This window comes from Hyaena hyaena, unplaced genomic scaffold, assembly GCF_003009895.1.
Source record: "Hyaena hyaena isolate Hyena2069 unplaced genomic scaffold, ASM300989v1 scaffold_260, whole genome shotgun sequence".
Lineage (NCBI taxonomy): Eukaryota > Metazoa > Chordata > Mammalia > Carnivora > Hyaenidae > Hyaena > Hyaena hyaena.
In genome coordinates, this window is record NW_024080892.1 from 1,813,673 (window position 1) to 1,837,240 (window position 23,568).

The window sequence follows — 23,568 nt, forward strand, 5'->3', positions numbered from 1 at the left end:
TTCATTAATGGCTGCACAATACAAAAAGATGTAAATTGTGACATCAAAAACAAAATGTGGAAGAATCAAAGGGTAGAGTTTTATATGCAATTAAAATTTAATTCTTATCAGTTTAAAGTAAACTATTGTATCTACATGATGTTTTTGTGTGAGCCTCATAATAACCACAAAGCAAAAACATAGTAGAGACACAAAAGACAAACAGAAGAAAAACCAAAGCATAACCCTGCAGAAAATCATCAGTCTACAAAGAAAAGAACAGGGGGAGCTACAAAACAGCCAGAAAACAATTAATAAAATGGCATTAGTAAATCCTTACCTATCAATAATTTCTTGAAATGTAAATTAACTAAATTCTCCAATCAAAAGGTAGAGACTGAACTTAATGGAATAAAAAAAAGACCAAAGTATATTCTACCTACGAAAGACCATTTTTTTAAGTTTATTTATTTATTTTGAGAAAGAGAGAGAGACAGAGCACAAGCAGGGGAGGGACAGAGTGAGAGGGAGAGAGAGAATCCCAAGCAGGCTCCACTCTGTCCGCACAGAGTCTGATGCAGGACTCAAACTCACAAACTACAAGATCATGACCTGAGCTGAAATCAAGAGTTGGCTGCCTAACAGACTGAGCCACCCAGGTGCCCCAAAAGACTGACTTTAGCTTTAAGGACATACAAAAACTCAAAGTGACAAGATGAGAAAAAAATGTTTCATGAAAGTGTAAACCAAAAGAGAGCAGGAGTAGCTATACTTGTAACAAAATGGACTTTAACTCAAAAATTCTGTCAATAAAGAAGCCCATTATACATGATAAAGGGGTTAAATCATCAAGAGGATTTAAGAATTGTAAATATATATGCACCCAACATTGGAGCACCTAAAAAAATTAAACAATACTAACAGATTTCAAGGGAGAAATAGACAACACATACAATATAATAGGGACTTTAATAACCCGTTTCAACAATGGACAGATCATCTAGATAGCAAAATTAAGAAGGCAACACTGCGAGTGAACTAAACATTAAACCAAATGGACCTAAGAACTTACATAGAACATTCCATCTAACAGCAGCTGAATACATTCTTTTCAAATGTACATAAAACATTGTCCAGGATAGATTACATGTTAGGTCACAAAATAAGTCTTAGCAGATTAAGGAAGACTGAAATAGCAAATTTACGATTATTGAAATCATACCAAGTATCTTTTCCAACCATAGTGGTATGAACCTAGAAATGAGAACAAGAGGAAAACTGGAAAATTCATAAATGTGCAAAAATAAAACAACACACTCCTGAACAATGAGTCAAAGAAGAAATCAAAAGTGAAAATAAAATATCTTGAAACAGACAAAAAAGGAAGCAACATATAAAAAATTATGGGATACATCAAAAGTAGTTCTAAAAGAAAACTTCATAGTGATAAACATCAATATCTAAAAAAAAATTTTTTTTAATGTTTATTTACTTTCAAGAGAGAGAGCATGAGCAGGTGAGGGGCAGAGAGGGAGACACAGAATTTGAAGCAGGCTCCAGGCTCTGAGCTGTCAGCAAAGAGCCCGATGTAAGGCTTGAATCTATGAACTGTGAGATCATGACCTGAGCCAAAGTCAGATGCTCAACCTACTGAGCCACTTGGGCACCTCAGATAAACACCTATATTTTAAAAAGGTAAGAAAAATATCAAACAACCTAACATTACACCTCAAGGAACTAAGTCCAATGTTAATAAAAAGAAAGAAGTCACAAATATCAGAGCACAGATTAATGAAATAGCAACCAGAAAAAACAATAGAAAAGATCAATGAAACTAAGAATTGGTTTTTTAAAAACATAAACAAAATTGACAAACTTTTAACTAAACTAAAAAAAAAGTCAAAGAAAGACGATCAGAAATGAAAGAGGAGATAATATAACTGATACCACATTAACACAAAGGATTACTATAAGAAACTATGAATAATTACATGTCAATGAACTGGGTAATCTGGAAGAAATGGATAAATTCCTAGAAACATACAATCTACCAAGACTTAATCATGAGATGATAGAAAATGTAAATAGTCCAATGATAAGGGAGATAGAATCACTAATCAAAAACTTCCCAACAAAGAAAAATCAAACATCAAGTGGATTTTACTTGTTGTGAAATCTATCAAACATATAAGAAGAATTAATGTTAATCTTTCTTACACACTTCCAAAAAATTAAAGAGGAAACAGTCCCAAACTCATTTTACAGGGGTAGCAATATCCTGACACTAAAGCCAGACAAAGTGACTACCAGAAAAGAAAACTACAGGCCAGCACTCCTGATGAACATAGATGCAAAACTTCTGAATAAAATATTAGCAAACCAAATTGAACAGCACATTAAAACATGATACATCATGATCAAGTGGTATTTATTCCTGGGATGCAAGGGTGGCTCAACATATGAAAATCAATAAATGTAATACACATGGGTGCCTGGGTGGCTCAGTTGGTTAAGCCTCTGACTTCGGCTCAGGTCATGATCTCACAGTTTGTGGGTTCGAGGCCGTGTCGGGCTCTGTGCTGACAGCTGGCTCAGAGCCTGGATTGGATTCTGTGTCTCCCTCTCTCTCTGATCCTCCCCTGCTCACACTGTCTGTCTGTCTGTCTCTCTCTCTCTCAAAAATAAAACATTAAAAAAATAAACGTAATACACATAAATAGAATGAAAGATAAAAATCATACAATCATCTCAATAGACAAAAGCATTTGACAAAATTCAATATCCTTTTTTTTTAAATAAAAACTCATGACAAGTGGGGTAAGAAGGAATGTACCTCAACATAATAAAAGTCATACATGATAAGCCCACAAATAACATCATATTCAATGGTGAAAAGCTGAAAGCTTTTCCTCTAAGATCAGAAACAAAATAAAGGTGCCTACTCTTGCCAATTCTATTCAATACACTACTGGAAATCCTAACCAGAGAAATTAGGCAAGAAATTAAAGGCATCCCAATCAGAAAAAAAAAAAAAAAAGTAAAACTGCCTCTGTTTGCAGATGACATGATCTTATATACAGAAAATTCTTAGGACTCCACCAAAAACTAATAGAACTAACTAGTTAGAACTAATAAAAAAAATTCAGTAAATTTATATAATACAAAATCATTGTTGGAAAAATCAGTTGCATCTCTATTTACTAATAACAATAACAACAAACTATCTGAAAAAAAATCCCACTTACAATAGAATCAAAAACAGTAAAATACCTAAGAACAAATTTAACTAAGTAGGTGAAAGATCTATAAGACACTGATGAAAGAAATGGAAGACAGAAATAGAAAGATATCCCATGTTCCTAGATCAGAAGAACTGATATTGTTAAAATATCCATTCTATTTAAAACCATCTATGAATCCCTATCAAATGTAATCCCTATCAAAATTCCAATGGCATTTTTTTCACAGAAATAGAACAAACCAACCTAAAATTCATGTGGAACCACAAAAGACCCCAAAAAGTCAAAGCAATATGGGGAAAGAAAAACAAAGCTGGAGCCATCATACTTCCTGGTTTCAAACTACATTAGAAATTTAGAGTAATCAAAACAGAATAGTACTAGCATAAAAACAGACACAGACCGATATACCAAAATTGAAAGCCCAGAAGTAAACCTTCACATATAAAGGTAACTAGTATTTGACAACAGAGCCAAAAATACTCAATGAAGAAAGAAAAGTCTCTTCAACAATTGGTGCTTGGAAAACTGGATAACCAAATACACAAGAATCAAACTGGACTCCTATCTAAAACCACTTACAAAAATTAATTTGAAATAAATTAAAGTCTTAAACATAAGACCTGAAATCATAAAACTCCTAGAAGAAAACAGGGGAAAAGCTCCTTGACATTAGGTTTGGCAATGATTTTTTTGGACATGACACCAAAAATACAAGCAATAAAATTAAAAAATAAACAAGTGGGACTACATCAAACTAAAAAAGCACAGCAAAAAAAAAATCAAGAAAATAAGAAGGCGATGTTTGAAATGGGATAAAATATTCGCAAACCACCTATCTGATAAGGGGTTAATATTCGAAATAGACAAGGAACTCATACAATTCAACTGCATAAAAACAAATAATTTAAAAATGGTCAGAGGACCTGAACAGACATTTTTCTAAAGAGGACATAAAAGTGGTCAACAGATACATGAAATGATTTTCAACATCACTAATTAGCAGGGAAAAGCGAATCAAAACCACAATGAGGTATCACTTCACATCTGTTAAAATGGTTATTACCATAAAGCCAAGAAATAACAAGTACTGGTGAGGATGTGGAAAAAAGGGAACACTGTATACTGCTGGTGGGGATACAAGTTGGTACAACTACACCACCATCACCAATTTGGACATTCCTCAAAAAATAATAAACAGAACTATCATGTGATCCAGCAATCCCTCTTCAGGATATATATCCAAAAATAAATAAATAATTATCTTGAAGAGATATATACCCTCAGGCCTATGTTCGCTGAAGCATTTTTCACAATAGCCAAGACACAGAAACAACCTAAGTGTCCATTATAATATGATTAAACAAAGAAACGTGAAACACACACACACACACACACACACACACACACACAGCTATTATTCAGCCAGGAGAAAGGAGGAAATTCTCCATTTGTGATATCATGGAAGAATTCTGAGGGCATTATGCTAAGTGAAAAGAGTCAGACATATATATGATCTCATGTATATGTGGAGTATTTAAAAGCCCAATTCACAAAAACCAGAGTAGAATAGTGGTTGCCAGGGGCTTGGGGGAAACAAGGAGATGTTGGTCAAAGGGTACAAACTTCCCGTTATAAGACAAGTAAATTCTGGGGATCTACATAGAGTATGGTGACCATAGTTAACAACTGTATGTTAGATACCTGAAAGTTGCTAAGACAGTAGATTTTAAATGTTCTCACCACACACACACATATAAAAGATAATTATGTCAGGTGATAGGTGTGATAACTAACATTACTAACCATTTTGCAATGTATACATGTATCAAATCATCACATTGTATACCCTAAAGTATATGTTATAGGTCAATTATATCTCAATAAAGCTGGGGAAAAAGAAAAAGAAATAGCACCAAGGTGTGGGAAGGCAAAAAAGTTAAACTGCATTTTATGGATGTAAAACTATGTATATACATAAAGTGAAATTGTACTAAGGGCTTACAATGAAAATCAAAACACACCGTCCAACCTGTTCCCAGTCCCAGTGTTGCCTCCGAAAGCAACTACTTTGAAGGCTATAGTTGCTCCTTTTCAATGTACCTACATATTTCCAAAAATGTACATACACTGCTATGTTTTGCTTTTAGTTTTGTTCTCTTTGCATCATTTTGAGATCTTTGATTTTTTTGTTACATGAGGATTAACACTAAATGTAAACCTTCACATTAAATTTGCCTCACCTCACCCACTGCAACTGTATTGCCAATGTTTCCTTTTACCATCCTCTCAATATGTAACAAATTTTTGGTTAAATCAATAATCAGTGTTTACAGTTATATGTTTGTAACATTTGACGGTAAATGTTACTCACTACTGAGTCAAATAGGGTAATAGGATTTCATTGTTAACAGAACCTCTGGAGAAACTTCCCCTCACATCTCAGTAATCAGGATTGGTTCTCCTTCTCGTTTCTAAAACAATCACTCGTATGAACTGAGATCACCACATTAAATTAGTTCATGATTTACCTCATGGCAGATTGGTAAATACCTAAACAAAATTAGAGAGCTTCCAAAAACAGTAAAGACGGCAATAGCCATTGCATAGACTAACAATAGTATCTACTACAAACTTAACATTTTCAGGTTTCAATCCCTATCTACTGTCCTAATTTCTCCTCATAACTACCCTATACGTTTAGCAGGAGAAAGAGCTACATTTTACAGATGATAAAACTGAGTCACAAACATGTGAGGTAATTTAATTATGGTTACGCTGTCTGTAAAGTGATGGAGCTAGGACTCAAGCCCAAGTTTTTCTGACTCAAGATTTTAAATTGGAATTTAAAAAAACATACCCCTACTAATTGGGATTTGTATTAAACAAAGTATCACTTACAATTTTTTAGAATTTCCCTCTGAAAGATCCTCTAGATCATAACTCTTACTTAGAGCTCTTTTTTATTCCCCCTTTAACAAACACAACCAGCTCCTTTTCTCCAGGTGACCTTTTTTCAACACACCCCACTGGACCAGTATATCCTGAGCTCTCATTCAAACAGGGAATTGTTCAGCTAAGGATTTTGTGTTCCTACTAAGGAGTTTATTGTATACTTCACGGAATTAAGCAGAATGTAGAATTTTAAATTGAGTTCTTGGTCTCTATCTCTAATGGCTTTTCATTCATAATTATAGGATCTGTAATGAGTGCATTGGGGATGACAGAAATCCACCATAACATTTTCCATTGTGTGAATTAGCTTCACACTTTTATTTAATGACTTATTAATCAACCACGGTCAGTCAATAGTGTATCACATTAAATCTCTGAACAACACAAGCAAAGAATTTTTATTTTCTCTCCATGTAGCCCATGGAGTAATCTTTAGCAATATGAATCTGTTCAAACATCTATCCACAGTTCTATCACATCTGCAGTTCTATTAGTAAAGGTCAGCTTAGGTTAGTTCACTGTCAGCAGCTAGAAAGTTGCAAGAATAGATGAGCTTAATTACTTTATTGTTACTATCACTGTGCCTGTTTAGAATTCAGATTCTAAATAACTTCTCAGATACTAAATCTCTATTCAGGTTACCAAGAAGAATTACTTAAGTTTGGATTCTTACCCACAAACCACCCTAATTATTAATACTAGTGATGAACACATTCAAGACACTTCATAAATCACTCAGGTAATGTGTATCATAATTACACCTATTCTACTTATACCATTCATAGGGGTTCAAAAAGTTAATCAATGAACACAATATTCCATTGACCATACATAGCCAGTAACTGTTAATACAGAACAATATTATTATAATTTTAACTAGGTTAAATGAGGAAAAACTAAAATGAATTTTATAATTTTTCTGGTTTACTTGTTCATCTAGAACAGTAATTGTTTATAATCCTTTTTAATTACAGTAATTCTTTGTAACACACTAGAATCACCTGGAGAGCTTCAAAAAATTATAGTAGATTGCACCCAGAATACATATAGGGAACAACCTGGGCACTAGGTTTTTACAAATTCACCAGATGGGGGCGCCTGGGTGGCTTAGTCAGTTAAGCATCCGACTTTCGCTTAGGTCATGATCTCGTAGTTCGTGGGTTCGAGCCCTGCGTCGGGCTCTGTGCTGACTGCCAGCTCAGAGCCTGGAGCCTGTTTCAGTCTGTGACTCCCTCTCTCTCTGACCCTCCCCTGCTAACGCTGTCTCTCTCTCTCTCCTAGAAATAAATAAAACATTAAAAATAAAATAAAATAAAATAAAATAAAATAAAATAAAAATAAATAAAAATTCACCAGATGATTTTAATATGCACCAAAAGTTCAGAAAAGCCATGCTCTGTAACTGTGTGTGTGTATACACATACATGAGTATGCATGCTGGAAGTAGTTACAAGGACACCAAGAACAATGTAAGTCTTCAGGACATAAAATTGAGCTTGTTGAGCCATGCATTGGGCTCTGAGCTGGTAGTGTAGAGCCTGCTTGGAATTCTCTCTCCCTCTCTCTGACCCTCCCCTGCTTGCACTTTCTCTCTCTCTCTCTCTCTCAAATAAACATTAAAAAAATTAAAAATAAATAAAAAATAAAATTGAGTTTGAGATTTCAACTTTCCTAGGAGTAAAAGGATTTTTAATATTCTGAAAATAGAAGTTAGTAATATATAAATACATTATCATATTGAACACTCACATGTAATATTCTTGCTATGTGCCAAGCCTTGTTTCATACCCCCAGGGAATCTTAAGTAGCAGTGGAAAATTTCTGATTAAGGCATAATAAAAAGGTTTACAAATTTTCTACTTGATTGAAAGCTAAAGGATGACTTTAAATAATTATGATTTTATTCCACAGATGCTGGCTAAAACACACTTAAGTGATTGGTATATAATAATATACATGAATTTGCTTTTTAAATTTTTTTTAATGTTTTATTTATTTCTGAGAGAGAGAGAGACAGCGCGAGCAGGGGAGGGTCAGAGAGAGAGGGAGACACAGAATCTGAAAAAGGCTCCAGGCTCTGAGCTAGCTGTGAGCACAGAGCCTGACATGGGGTTCAAACACACGAACCGCGAGATAATGACTTGAGCCGAAGTCGGAAGTCGGACGCTTAACTGACTGAGCCACCCAGGCATCCCAATAATATACATGAATTTGTTCCACTTCTATATTCTTGCAGTGATCAACTTCCTGTCAACTATATGCCATATTTCCTTTTTTGTAGTTTCTTCTGTTAACCTCCAATTAATGAAATTTTATAAAGATTCCTGAGCCTAAGTCATGGAGTCTGCAATCTTATTACTGCTTGGCACTCTACAGATCTGTGTACCTGCTCACGATACCTTGAATTCTTCACTGGCATTGGCTTTTTAATGTTACTAGTGGTCCACATTACCGTATTAGCTCTTAAACTTAAAATAAAATCTGTAATGCAACTTCTTCCTTCCAAGATTAGAAAAAAACAGCAGAAAAATTCACAGCTGTCTAGATACAGCACCATAGCCACAGATCTTAAAGTGGTCTTTTTTTCCAATTAGCCAAGGGTTTCCTTGGGAACTAAATTACTATTCCTCATTCAACCACCTGCCTTCTTCCTCCTTACACTGAATGAAGGAATAGAAATTATTCCACACACAATATTAGAGATGACATAAAGAAGTTGCCTGGTTTTTTCTAAACTACTCCTTTGAAGGACTGCTTTATACTTTTTTCCTTCATAAAAATTTAAACATACATTAAAAGAGCAATTTCCCAAAACTCTTAATCACTTCCACATAGTATTTGCCAGATTTTAAGGATGCTTTTTTATATATTATTTTTATTACTTTTTTTCTTTCATAGTTTATTGTCAAGTTGGGATTCCATATAACACACAGTGCTCATCCCAACAAGTGCCCTCCTCCATGCCCATCACCCCCCTTCCCCTCAGCCCCATCCCCATCAGCCCTCAGTTTGTTCTCAGTATTCAAGAGTCTCCCATGGTTTGCCTCTCTCCCTCTCCCCAACTATTTTTCCCCTTCTTCTCCCCCATGGTCCTCCATTAAGTTCCTCCTAATCTGCCTATACACGCAAACATAGGGTATCTGTCCTTCTCTGCCTGACTTATTTCGCTCAGAATAACACCCTCACGTTCCATCCACATTGCTACAAATGGCCAGATTTCATTCTTTCTCATTGCCATGTATTATTCCGTTGTATAGATAAACCACATCTTCTTGATCCATTCGTCCATGGATGGACACTTAGGCTCTTTCCATGATTTGGCTATTGTTGAGAGTGCTGCAATGAACATTGGGATACAGGTGCCCCTATGCATAAGCACTCCTATATCCCTTGGGTAAATTCCTAGCAGTGCTATTGCTGGGTCCTAGGGGAGTTCTAATGTTAATTTAATGAGGAACCTCCACACTGTTTTCCAGAGGGGCTAAACCAGATTAAATTCCCACCAACAGTGAAGGAGGGTGCACATTTCTCCACATCCTCGCCAGCATCTAGAGTCTCCTGATTTGCTCATTTTAGCCACTCTGACTGGCGTGAGGTGGTATCTCAGTGTGGTTTTGATCTGCCTCTTCCTGACGATGAGGGATGCTGAGCATCGTTTCACATGCCTGTTGGCCATCTGGATGTTCTCTTTGGAAAAGTGTCTGTGCATGTCTTCTGCCCATTTCTTCACTGGATTATTTGGTTTTTGAGTGTAGAATTTGGTGAGATCCTTATAGATTTTGGATACTAGCCCTTTATCTGGTATGTCATTTGCAACTATCTTTTCCCATTCTGTTGGTTGCCTACTAGTTTTATTGTTTCCTTTGCCGTGCAGAAGCTTTTTATCTTGATGAGGTCCCAAGAGTTCATTTTTGCTCTTGATTCCCTTGCCTTTGGGGAATGTGTCAAGTAAGAAATTTTTGCGGTTGAGATCAAGTAGGTTGTTTCCTACTTTCTCCTCTAAGGTTTTGATGGTTTGCTGTCTCACATTCAGATCCTTTATCCATTTTGAGTTTTTTTTTGTTTATGGTGTGAGAAAATGATCTAGTTTCATTCTTCTGCATGTTGCTGTCCAGTTCTCCCAGCACCATCTTTTAAAGAGGCTGTCTTTTTTCCAATGGATAATCTTTACTGATTTGTCAAAGATTAGATGGCCATACATTTGTGGGTCCAATTCTGAGTTCTCTATTCTATTCCAATGGTCTATGTCTCTGTTTTTGTGCCAATACCACACTGTCTTGATGATGACAGCTTTATAGCAGAGGCTAAAGTCTGGGATGGTGGTGCCTCCCATTTTGGTTTTCTTCTTCAATATTACTTTGGCTATTTGGGGTCTTTTGTGGTTCCATACAAATTTTAGGATCGTTTGTTCTAGCTTTGAGAAGAATGCTGGTGCAATTTTGATTGGGATTGCATTGAATGTATAGATTGCTTTGGGTAGTAATGACATTTTAACAATATTTATTTTTCCAATCCATGAGCACGGAATGTTTCTTCATTTCTTTGTGTCTTCTTCAATTTCCTTCAAAAGTTTTATATAGTTTTCATCATACAGATCTCTTACATCTTTCATTAGGTTTATTTAATGGTTTTTTTGTGCAATTGTGAATGGGATCAGTTTCTTGATTTCTCTTTCTGTTGCTTCATTATTGGTGTATGAAAATGCAATCGATTTCTGTTTGCTGATTTTGTACCCTGCGACTTTGCTGAATTCACAGATCAGTTCTAGTAGGCTTCTGGTGGAGTCAGTCAAGATTTCTATGTAGAGTATCATGTCGTCTATGAAAAGTGAAAGTTTGACTTCTTTGCCAATTCTGATGCTTAAGGATGCTTTTCAAATGTTCATGAGCCCAATTTATTTCTCTACCTCCTTCAATTATAAAAGACCCTATGAATAGTTTAAAACCTTCCTCCCTCTACTCTGGGAATAGTCAAATTCTTATACACTTTGTACATGCCCACAAATGGCTTTTATCAATAAGTGCTTAATCATTTTTTTTTACTTTGCTCTACAAAAACTTTAATATTTTTCTTTCTTTTACTATATGAATCAAAGATTCCCTACATGAGTTACGGGGAGAAAGAGCCAAAGATTCCCTATATGAGTTATGAGAAAATTGGGAAAACATATGAAGGGGAAGATCACCTATAATTTTACCATCATTTAAATGTTTCTTACCTTTTTTGTAGTTCCTTTCCAATCTTTTTTTTCTGTACATTTATTTCTATACATCATCATAATGTAGGTTCATTTTTGTACCCTGTCTTTTCCAATTATTATACGCAGTGTTCATGTTATTACATAATGTTCCTATCCATTCTGCTGCTTAACTTCTTTCCATTCTTCAGACCTCAATTCATAGGTCACCTCTCTTTTTTTTTTTTTTTATTTTTAACTTACAACTTTTATTTTGTATATATTTTTTTTTTTTTACAAATAGTTTATTGTCAAATTAGTTTCTACATAACACTCAGTGCTCATCCCCAAAGTGCCCTCCTCCATGCCCATCCCCCCCTCCCCCCCACATCCATCAGTCCTCAGTTTTTGTCAGCATTCAAGAGTCTCTCATGGTTTGCCTCTCTCCCTTTCCCCCACCATTTCCGCCCTTCTTCTCCCCCTTGTTCCTCCGTCAAGTTCCTCCTAATCCTCCTATACGTGCAAACATATGGTATTTGTCCTTCTCTGCCTGACTTATTTCGCTCAGCATAACACCCTCAAGGTCCATCCATGTTGCTACACATGGCCAGATTTCATTGTTTCTCATTGCCATGTAGTATTCCATGGTATAGATAAACCACATCTTCTTGATCCATTCATCTGTTGATGGACACTTAGGCTCTTTCCATGTTTTAGCTATTGTGGAGAGTGCTGCTATGAACATTGGGGTACATGTGCTCCTATGCCTCAGCATTTCTGTATCCCTTGGGTAAATTCCTAGCAGTGCTATTGCTGGGTCATAAGGGAGTTCTATTGTTAGTTTCCTGAGGAACCTCCACACTGTTTTCCAGAGGGGCTGTACCAGTTTACATTCCCACCAACAGTGCAGGAGGGTGCCCGTTTCTCCACATCCTCGCCAGCATCTAGAGTTCTCTGATTTGCTCATTTTAGCCACTCTGACTGGCGTGAGGTGGTATCTCAGTGTGAGGTCACCTCTCTTTTTAAGTTTTTTGGGATTTTGTTGTTGTTGTTGTTGTTGTTTTTAGTAATCTCTGCACCCAACATGGGGCTCAAGTTCACAACCCCAAAATCAAGAGTCACATGCGCTTCTGACTGAGCCAGCCAGGTACCTCCAAAGGTCACATCTTTAATTAATAATGTTTATCTTACTATATCACTCCATGTCAGGTCACCTCACTATTTGCTCTCCTAGAACCATGTTCCTTTCTTATATAGCAGTAGCCATGAATGTAGTTATTTCATCATTTGTCTTTTTCACAAGGCTATAAAATATAAAAGCTCCATAAATACCAAGACCATGTCTATCTACTTTTGGTGATCATATATAATCTTCTTTATATAATCTTCATTATATAATCTACTTCTGCTTATCGTTATATAACCTTATCATTATACAATCATTATATAACCTAACATAGTAGACATTCATATTCAATAAATATCTACTGACATGCCAGTAAGTGCCAACAGATATAAATTTCTTGAATAAGGGATCCTCATTTTCAATGGTCATTTGACAATCTGTCTGATATATATTATATTTTAACCACTCCCTATTATTGGACATCTAGATTTTTTCCAATTTGTCACTTTATTAATAATACCTCAGTGAGTATCTTTGTGTGCATAATATTTCAGTGTTTACAAATACTTCCTTATAACTGCTTCACAGAAACTGAACTGCTGGATTAAAAGGCAAATATATTCTTATGGTTCTTGATACTTATTTCCAACTTGTTTTCTAACTTATAATACAAAAAGCAATAAACTGATATTCCAATTTCTTTTTCAAAAGCATTTTAGGGGCACCCGGGTATCTCAGGCAGTTGGGCACCTGACCCTTGATTGTGGCTCAGGTCATGATCCCAGGGTTGTGAGATCAAGCCTTATGCTGGGCTCCAGGCTGAGCATAGAGCCTGCTTGAGATTCGCTCGTGCTCTCTCTCTCTCTCTCTCTCTCCCCCCCCCCCCCCGGTTCCTCTCCCCTGCTCATTCTCCCTCTCTCTCTCTAATAAAGAAAAAAAATTTAAGTGTCTTAAAATTACTAGTAAATAAAGGATAATTTACGTCAGTAACCTTTCTAATACAATCATGATATGTCTAAAATGAGAGGATGGACAAAATTAATGCAGTCCATAAACTTACATATTATATATTACATAAGAATTTAAAAACATGAATACATTCTTAGTTACTGTATTCAACAAATGAGCCTGCATTTTCCATGGCAATTAAGTGATATTAGATTCAGCAGCAAGTTGTAGAAAAATTAAGTACCATAATAGCAACTGATTTCTCTCTCTGGTAAGTGGTTTGGGACTGTTAAGAGCATTCCAAGAACCCTAGCTCTTTCCATATAGCTTTATTCTGTGTGACCTCTACATTATGGACCAAGATAGTAGAATCTTTGTTCTAAGAAGAAGGATAGATGGAGGGATTAAGAGGCAAATGGCATGTGCCACTGGTCTCCTAAGAATATTTTCCAAGTGTGGGGCACCTGGGTGGCTCAGTCAGTTAAGCGTCCGACTTCGGCTCAGGTCATGATCTCACAGTTCGAGCCCCTCATTGAGCTCTGTGCTGGCAGCTAGCTCAGAGCCTGGAGCTTGTTTCGGATTCTGTGTCTCCCTCTCTCTCTCTGGCCCTCCCCTGCTCACGCTGTCTCTCTCTCTCTCTCTCAGAAATAAATAAGACATTTTTAAAAAATTAAAAAAACTTTTTTAAAGAATATTTTCCAAGTGTATGTGTGTGGGTAAATATATATATAATCATACATTATACATATTTAATATATGTATTAATGTAATAAATACATTATACATTTAATATATGTATGATTATATATATATATTTACCCACACACACCACGTCTTCTTTATCCATTACATCAGTCAGTCAATGGACATTTGGTCTCTTTACATAAATAGGCTATTTTGATAATGCTATTATAAATATCATGGTGCATGTATCCCTTTGAATTGGTATTTTTGTATCTTTTGGGTAAATAACTAGTAGTGCAATTGCTGGACCACAAGGTAGTTCTATTTTTGACTTTTTGAGGAACTCCCATGCTGTTTTCCAGAGTGGCTCCACCAGTTTGTATTCCCACCAACAGTGTTAGAGGGTTTCCTTTTCTCCACATTCTCAACACCAGTTGTTTCCTGTGTTGACTGTAGTCATTATGATGAGTGTGAGGTTTTATCTCATTGTAGTTTTGATTTGTATTTCCCTGATAAGTGAGGATGAGCATCTTTTCACGTGTGTGTCGGCTACATGAATGTCTTCTTTAGAGAAATGTCTCCTTTTAATTTTGTGGATAGTTCCCTTTGCTATACAGAAGCTTTCATTCTTCATTAAAGTCTCAATAGCTTATTTTTGCTTTTGTTTCCCTTACCCTCAGGAGATGTATCTAGTAAGAAGTTGCTACAGCCAAGGTCAAAGAGGTTGTTGCTGCCTGTTCTCCTCTAGGTTTTTGATGGTTTCCTGACTCACATTTAGGCCTCTCATCCATTTTGAATTTATTTTTGTGTATGGTGAAAGAAAGTGATCCAGTTTCTTTCTTTTGCATGTTGTTCAGTTTTCTGAATACCATTTGTTGAAGAGACAGTCTTGTTTCCATTGAATATTATTTCCTGCTTCATTAAAGATTAGTTGACCATATAGCTGTGGGTCCATTTCTGAGTTTTCTGTTGTTCCACTGATCTATGTGTCTGCTTTTGTGCCAATACTATACTGTCTTGATTATCACACCTTTGTAATATAACTTTAAGTCCAGAATTGGATGCCTTCAGCTTTGCTTTTCTTTTTCAAGATTGTTTTGACTACTTGAGATCTTATGAGAAATTGAGATACAAAATTTGAGAAGTGTTTGTTCTAGGTCTGTGAAAAATGCTGTTAGTATTTTGACAGGGATTGCATTAAATGTGTAGATTTCTTGGGGTAAAATGGACTTTTTACCAATATTTGTTCTTCCAATCCATTAGCATGGAGTATCTTTCCATTTCTTCGTGTCATCTTCAATTTCTTTCAGAAGTGTTTTATAGTTTTTAAGGTATACATCTTTTACATCTTTGGTTACATTCATTCCTAGATATCTTATTTTTTGGGTGCAACTGTAAGTGGGATTGTTTCCTTCATTTATTTTTCTACTACTTCATAACTGCTATATAGAAATGCAACAGATTTCTGCACACTGATCTTGTATCCTGTAACTTTACTGAATTCGTGTATCAGTTCTAGCAGATTTTTGGTGGAGTCTTCCAGGTTTTTAATATAAAGTATCATGCCATTGGCAAATAGTGAAAATTTTACTTCTTTTTTACTAATATGGATGCCTTTTATTTCCTTGTGTTGTCTGATTGCTGTGGCTAGGCCTTCCAAAACCATGTTGAATATAAGCAGTGAAAGTGGGCATTCTTGTCTTATTGCTGAACTTAGGGGAAGGCTCTCAGTTTTTTCCCACTGAGGATGATAGCTCTGGGATTTTCATATATGGCCTTCATTATATTGAGGTATGTTCCCTCAAAACCTACTTCGTTGAAGTTTTTTTTCATGAATGGATGGTGTATGATGTCAAATACTTTTTCTTTTCTTTTTTTTTTTAGAAGTTTATTTATTTATTTTTGAGAGAGACAGAGACAGTGTGTGACCAGGGAAGGCCTGGAGAGAGAGGGAAAAACAGAGAATCCCAAGCAGGCTCTGGGCTCAAACCCATGAAACTGTGAAATCATGACCTGAACTGAAACCAAGAGTCAGGCGCTCAACTGACTGAGCCACCCAGGCACGCTGTCAAATGCTTTTTCTATGTCTACTGAAAGGATCATATGGTTCTTACCCTTTCTCTCACTGATATGCTGTATCATGTTGATTGATTTCTGAATACTGAACCACCCTTGTAATCCAGGAATAAATCCCACTTGATTGTGGTGATGATTTTTTTTAACGTATTGTTTAATTCTGTTCGCAACTATTTTATTGAGGATTTTTGCATCTATGTTCATCATGTATATTGGCCAGCAATTCCTTCTCTCTCTCTCTCTCTCTCTCTCTCCCCCTCTCTCTCGGAGTCTTTATCTGATTTTGGTATCAGGGTAATGCTGGCCTCACTAGATGGTTCTGGAAGTTTTCCTTCCTTTTCAACTTTTTGGCATAGCTTGAAAAGAATGGGGACTAATTCTTCTTTAAATATTTGGTAGAATTCATCTGTGAAGTTGTCTGGTCCCGCACTTTTGTTTGTTGGGAGTTTTTTGATTACCGATTCAATTTCTTTGATGGTGACTGGTCTAAATTTTATATTTCTCCTTGTTTTGGTTTTGGTAGTTTATCTTTCTAGGAACTTACCAATTTCTTCAAGGTTGTTCAACTTGTTGGCATATAGTTTTTCATAATATCCTCTTATCATTGTATTTCTGTGGTGTTGGTTGTTATTTCTCCTCTCTTATTTGAGATTTATTTGAGTCCTTTTTCTTTTTTTCCTTGGTAAGTCTGGCTAGAGAATTATCAATACTATTGATTTTTTTCAAAGAACCAGCTCCTGGTTTCATTGATCCATTCTATTGTGTTTTAGTTTCTATATCATTTATTTCTGCTCTAATCTTTCTTATTTCCTTCCTTCTGCTGGCTTAAGGTTTTCTTGTTTGCTCTTTTTCTAGCTCCTTTAGGTGTAAGGTTAGGTTGCTTATTTGAGATTTTTTCTTGCTTCTTGAGGTCGGCGTGTATTGCTATAAATTTCCATCTAAGAAACACTTTGGGGCATTCCAAGGGTTTTGGACACTTGTGTTTTCATTTTCATTTGCTTCCATGTACTTTTTTTTAAGTTTATTTATTTATTTTTGAAAGAGAGAACATGAGTGCACATGTGCGTCAGCAGGGGAGAGGCAGAGAGAGAGGGGGAAAGAGAATCTCAAGAATACTCTGTGCCATCAGCATGGAGCCTGAAACAGGGCTCAGTCTCACAAACCAGGAGACAATGATCTAAGCCAAAATTAAGTGTTGGATGCTCAACCGACTGAGCCACACAATGCCCCATGTTTCCACGTACTTTTTGATTTCCTCTTTGGTTTTTTGGTTGACCCATTCATTGTTTAGGAGAATGTTATTTAACCTCCACGTATTTATGGTCTTTGCAGATTTTTTCTTATGGTCAACTTTCTTTTTTTTTAGTTTTTGAACATTTATTCATTTTGAGAGAGAATGAGCAGAGGAGGGGCAGAGAGAGAGGGAGACATAAAATTCAAAGCAGGCTCCAGGCTCTGAGATGTCAGAGTCAAAGTCATAAACCATAAGATCATGACTTGAGGCCAAAGTCACATGCTTAACTGATTGAGCCACCCAGGCACCCCTCTTGCAGCTGACTTCTAATTTCATAGCATCATGGTCAGAAAAGATGCATTGTATGGCTCCAATTTTCTTAAATTTGTTGAGGCTGGTTTTGTGGGGCAATATGTGATCTAATCTGGAGAATGTTTTGTGTGCAGATGAAAAAAATGTTTATTTTGCTGTTTTAGGATGAAATATTCTGAATACATCTTAAGTCCATCTGGTCCAATGTGTCATTCAAAGCCAGTGTTTCCTTGTTGATTTTATGCTTAGAAGATCTGTTCATTGGTGTAAGTAGAGTGTTATAGTCCCCTACTAGTATTGTATTATTATCTGTTAGTTTCTTCATGTTTGTTACTGTTTGGGTGCTTTGGGTGCTTTCATGTTGCATGCATACACATTTACACCTGTTACACCTTCTTGTTGGACTGTTCCCTTTATTATTACATAGTATCCTTCTTTATCTCTTGCAACATTGTTTTAAAATCTATTTTGTCTGATATAGGTATTGCTACTCTGGCTTTCTTTTGACATCCATTTCCATGATAGATGTTTCTCCATTCCCTTACTTCCAATCTGCAGGTGACTTTAGGTCTAAAATGATTCTCTTCTAGGCAGCATACACACAGGTCTTTTATATATATATTATAAATACATATATATATATACACATAGGACATTAATTTTTGTATTCACTTTACTAATTAACATTATATTAAATTGAAGGTACAGGTTGCTATCTAAGTACTTAGTCTTTGTTCTTTCCTAATTTAACCTACCCACTGCTGTATCAAATTATCTCTAACTTAATGTACTAAGAAATTCAAACAAAATATTTATTGAGACATAATTATTTAAGATTCAACTTGAAAACAGCTTGTGAGCACTTACAGCAGATTTAAAATTTTTGTCTAAAACAATATTGATAAAAACAGCCTGGTTTGCATCTAGATTAGGTAATTTCCAAGCTTTTTAAACTATTTTCTTTTTCTTCTTTATTAAATAAGTTTGTATTTTTATGTTAAATGGCAGTCCATGCCAAAAATGTTGCAATTCCAGACATGCACTTTAATTTTTTCATGGGTTTTTAGTTATAACTTTCATGGTAACAAAAAATATGAAATCTTTTCTGGTATTTATCATACATAGACACATACAAAAAAGCTATTACATTCAAAATTCCAAAATATTAGTTAATCTAAACCCTGGATTACTCACTGAAAATATTCAAGGACATTACTTTTTCAGTATATTTCAATATGTTTTTTCTAGTCCATTAATTTTTATTTTTTAGTAAATTAAAGAAAAACAACTTGAAAAATTTAGGTCCCTAAAATTACGTTCCTTGAAGTCTCTTAGAGTGTTATTTTCAGAGGACCCATGCATAGCCTCACTGGGAAAAAAATGCTTAACTGCAGAACTAACAATCAGAAGAGAAAACCAGGATAATTATCTATCTTGGCCTTTTGGGTTCCAGGCCCACTGAGAATGGTTTGATTAAGTAAAATCAGATTTGGGAATTTACAAACCACAGATACAATGTGAAAAATATTTACTCTAATAAATAAATGTGCCTTGACAATATCTTAGTAATTGCTTTAGCATTATAGAGTACAAAATGCTTCTATGCTAGGATTGATAACAGTACTTTTGTCTAAAGATCTTTAAACTCTTTTCCACCATTAACCCATTAATTTTCATACTTTCTCTGTAAGGCAGTAAGATGTAAGTATGGCTAGTTTAATTTTCCATATGAAAAAAACAAATCAACCACAAATGAATTTGTTAAAAATCACATATGCAGTGAAACAGAGCTCAAAGACTGGAAACTCAAATGGTTAAGTAAGAGGTGCTTTAAACACTGGTATACACAGAATGACCATCTCCATCACCTAATTTACTAGCCTTATTCCCTTGTAATAGAATCTTTCCTCACTTTATCCCCTCTTGCTCCTCCTCCACTGCAGGTCTATCCTGGAAAGGAACTTCCTTTCACACCTGAACACCAGAAAACTGCAGGTCATTGCTCCCTGTTCCCAGTCACTATAGAGTATGCTATAGGTATTAAAAAGAACCACTGGTAGGTAAGTGGGTTAAGATAATACTTGTGGGGATGTATTTAACAGAGCAAGACCTAACCATAGTCTTTACTTAAAAAAAAAAAAAAAAAAGAGAGAGCAGAGAATCTGGTTTGATAATAGATTTTAAAGTCTGACAAACTTGGATATTAATCCATTTCTGCCACTTACTCTAAATTTAAACAATTTACTTAACCTCTTTGAATCTCAGCTTCCTCATCTATAACATAGAAATCTAATTCTTTGCAGGTTTGTTAACATAATTGCTAAGATTATACAAACCATGAGGATTATATAAAACACATGAGATATTATTAAAATTTAATTTTTAAAAAAGCCAGTTTTCAGAAGAATTGAACAAATGGGATTATTTGGACTACAATCTTTGAAGTCATGATATCTGACTATCTTATACTGTCCCAATAATAATGATTTAGTTTTCCATTTTATGTTCTTTTTTTTTTTTTAATATTTTTATTTATTTCTAGGAGAGAGAGAGACAGCGTGAGCAGGGGAGGGCCAGAGAGAGAGGGAGACACAGACTCCGAAACAGGCTCCAGGCTCTGAGCTGGCAGTCAGCACAGAGCCCAAAGCGGGGCTCGAACCCACAAACCGCGAGATCATGACCTAAGCGAAAGTCGGACGCTTAACCGACTAAGCCACCAGGCGCCCCCATTTTATGTTCTTAATATACACCTTACTATATAGTCTATACCTATTACTGTTATAAACTTATTTCTGTCCATCTATCTATACAGGAGAAAAATTATGAGTTGTTATAAACTATTCTCCAATGAAAAAATATCACCAAACTGTACTCTTCTAGTCAACTCAAATTCTCCCAGGTCCTATATGCCCTTATTTAATTGCTCCCACCTACTTTAATTATCAGCCTGGGTGCAACCATAGACTACCAAAATTCAGGACTTTGAGGTGGGATTCTGATAAGGCAGATGGGCTGAGTATAAAGAAAAGTTTATGGACAGGGGCCTCTGAGTGGCTCAGGCAGTTAAGCATCTGCCTTCGGCACAGGTCATGATCTCATGGTTTGTAAGATGGAGCCCTGCATCCGGCTCTGCGCTGACAGTTCAGAGCCTGGAGCCTGCTTTGGATTCTGGGTCCCCCTTTCTCTGTCCCTCCTCCGTTTCATGCTCTGCCTCTTTCTCTTTCATTAATAAACACTCAAAAAATTATAGATAAAATGACAGGACACAATCATAGCATGTGAGAACTGAAAAGGACCTTTGTAATAATTCACCGACTCTTCTTTTCCACAGATGAGGAAACTAAATTATGACCAAATCCAGAACCTACAAGTGAAGTTGTAATCCATTACTCATTCAGTTTTATCACTTGACGTCTTTTCTTGCTTACTCATTACAAAGACTCATAAAAGTCCTCTAATATGCAAAAATGCTAAGGTGAAGTGAAGTAAAATGGAGAAAGGTGAAGAGGGGAGAAAACAGATTAGAAACTAGTATGATGCCTGGGCAACTCTCCACTTTAAAAAGTACTCATAACTACCTAAAAATATACATTCTTCATTCCTGTAAATCCCTCATGCCTCCATGACATGTCACTGGATGGAAGTCATTAATACCACCTGAGTTTTTAGTCCTCAATCCCTAACCTGTGGAGGTTTTATATGCCGGAAGACTCTGGCTACCTTATGAGTCTAGCCCAAACAAATTGGTACTGCCCCTAGGCTCCCTATAATCTCCCAAAATTTTCTTTAAGATACAAAATACTTGGTTCCCTAGCTAATAATGGGGATAAACCATCCACCAGCCCAATAAAAATGTATCAAAACTATAAACATTAATTCCAAGTAAGTAATTTTCCAAGTCCACAATCCCTTATCCTTAATTCTAAAATCGAAAAAGCTCCCCACACTGAAAATTTTTCTTAACTCATTTGAAGGCAAAACTTCACCTGAACTGATCACACTCTGTGGGGGCAAAAAAAAATCTTAACCTAAATTAACATTAGGCTTTTTAGGGGCTCTTGGGTGGCTCAGTCGGTTAAGCGTCTGACTTTGGCTCAGGTCATGATCTCACAGTTCTTGGGTTCGAGCCCTGCATTGGGCTCTGTGCTGACAGCTCAGGCCCTGGAGCCTGCTTCAGATTCTGTGCATCCCTCTCTCTCTGCCCCTCCCCCACTTGCACTCTGTCTCTCAAAAATGAATAAATGTTAAAATATTCAAACACAAACCAAAAAAATCAGGCTTTTTATAGTTTTGACTTAGCATGTTACATGTGAATATTCATATATTTTACTGCAGAAATAATAGTGTGTTGATTATGTCTTCTGTGCTGTCCAAAAGGTATTTTCTGAAATATATCTAGTACTAAGGATTTCAGATAAGGCATCACGAGCTTTATAAGCAATAAGACTTCAGTCTTCAGGTTTAGGATTTCAGCTTTATTCCTGGGACCACCTACTAGTTCAAGTCATTTTGAATAAGTCCTTGGTTCCTGCTAAATTTGAGATAATCACAAGTGTAATTTTTCCAGAAGAATCAAAAGAACTTCATGACTGGGGCGCCTGGGTGGCTTAGTCGGTTAAGCGTCCGACTTTCGCTTAGGTCATGATCTCACGGTTCGTGGGTTCGAGCCCCGCATCGGGCTCTGTGCTGACTGCCAGCTCAGAGCCTGGAGACTGTTTCAGAGTCTGTGACTCCCTCTCTCTCTGACCCTCCCCAGCTCTTGCTCTCTCTCTCTCTCTCTCTCTCTCTCTTCTAGAAATAAATAAAACATTAAAAAAATAAAAAATAAAAAAAAAGAACTTCATGACTTATCATAAGTAACTAAAACATCAGAGGTGAAATTAGGAAGAGCAGCTTGCCTGAAACGCACTAAATTTCTTATCTGTCTCCATTTGAGACAACATGTAAAGATGCCCTACTGGCAATGTACAGGTAGACTGCTGTTCTTGTGGATGTAGGAGCAAGAGCCATAGGAAACAGAACTAAAAAGTGAATCTTTGAGATGGCAGGTAATTCCAGAGGGAAAAAAAACTCCAAGAAAGACAGTCACATAGAATGCCAGAGAGAAAGGAATCTTTAACAGAAACAGAAAAATCCATCCAAGAGAGAAGGTCAAAAACCACAGCACCATTAAAGTCATGATAAGCCACAACTTTTTAAAGGGTGTGACCAGAAGTGAATGCTGGAAAAAGATGAGGGATTTTTAGGTGTGTGAGTTTCAAAGGGGAAATACTGTGGAAGGAAGTCACTGCAGATTTTGAAAGTGTAATTTCAGTAAAGACTACAAGGGAGTGTGTGATGTGTGGTGAAGAAATGAAGGTGACAGATGCAGAGGACTCATGTGAGGAAAAACACAAATAACTGTAGCATGGACATAAGAAAAGGAAAGCTATAAAAATAATGGCACATACTTCATGCATTTGAAAAATAAAAAGGAGTAACATTTTCTACTTTTTAAAATAATTTCTCCCTTACTAGCATCAATTTTATATTTATCCAGGGCTTGGAACGCATCTAATTTATTATTCTGCTTAAAACTTTGATAAGGAGAAATAACTTTAATTTGCAGATGGTGGAGCGAAGGCACAGAGTTTAAGTACTTTGCTCATTACTATTACTATTTCTAGTTAGTAAGCTTTTATTGATTACATACTGTCTAAAGAGAGCCATATTAGTGCCATGTTTACTATAGTGCCTGGCATTGTCCAGTGCTTAATCATTTTTTAACTGAGTTGAACTAGGAATATTTGGATTTAATATGACTATAATATATAGACCTCTGGAATACCAGGCACTTTCT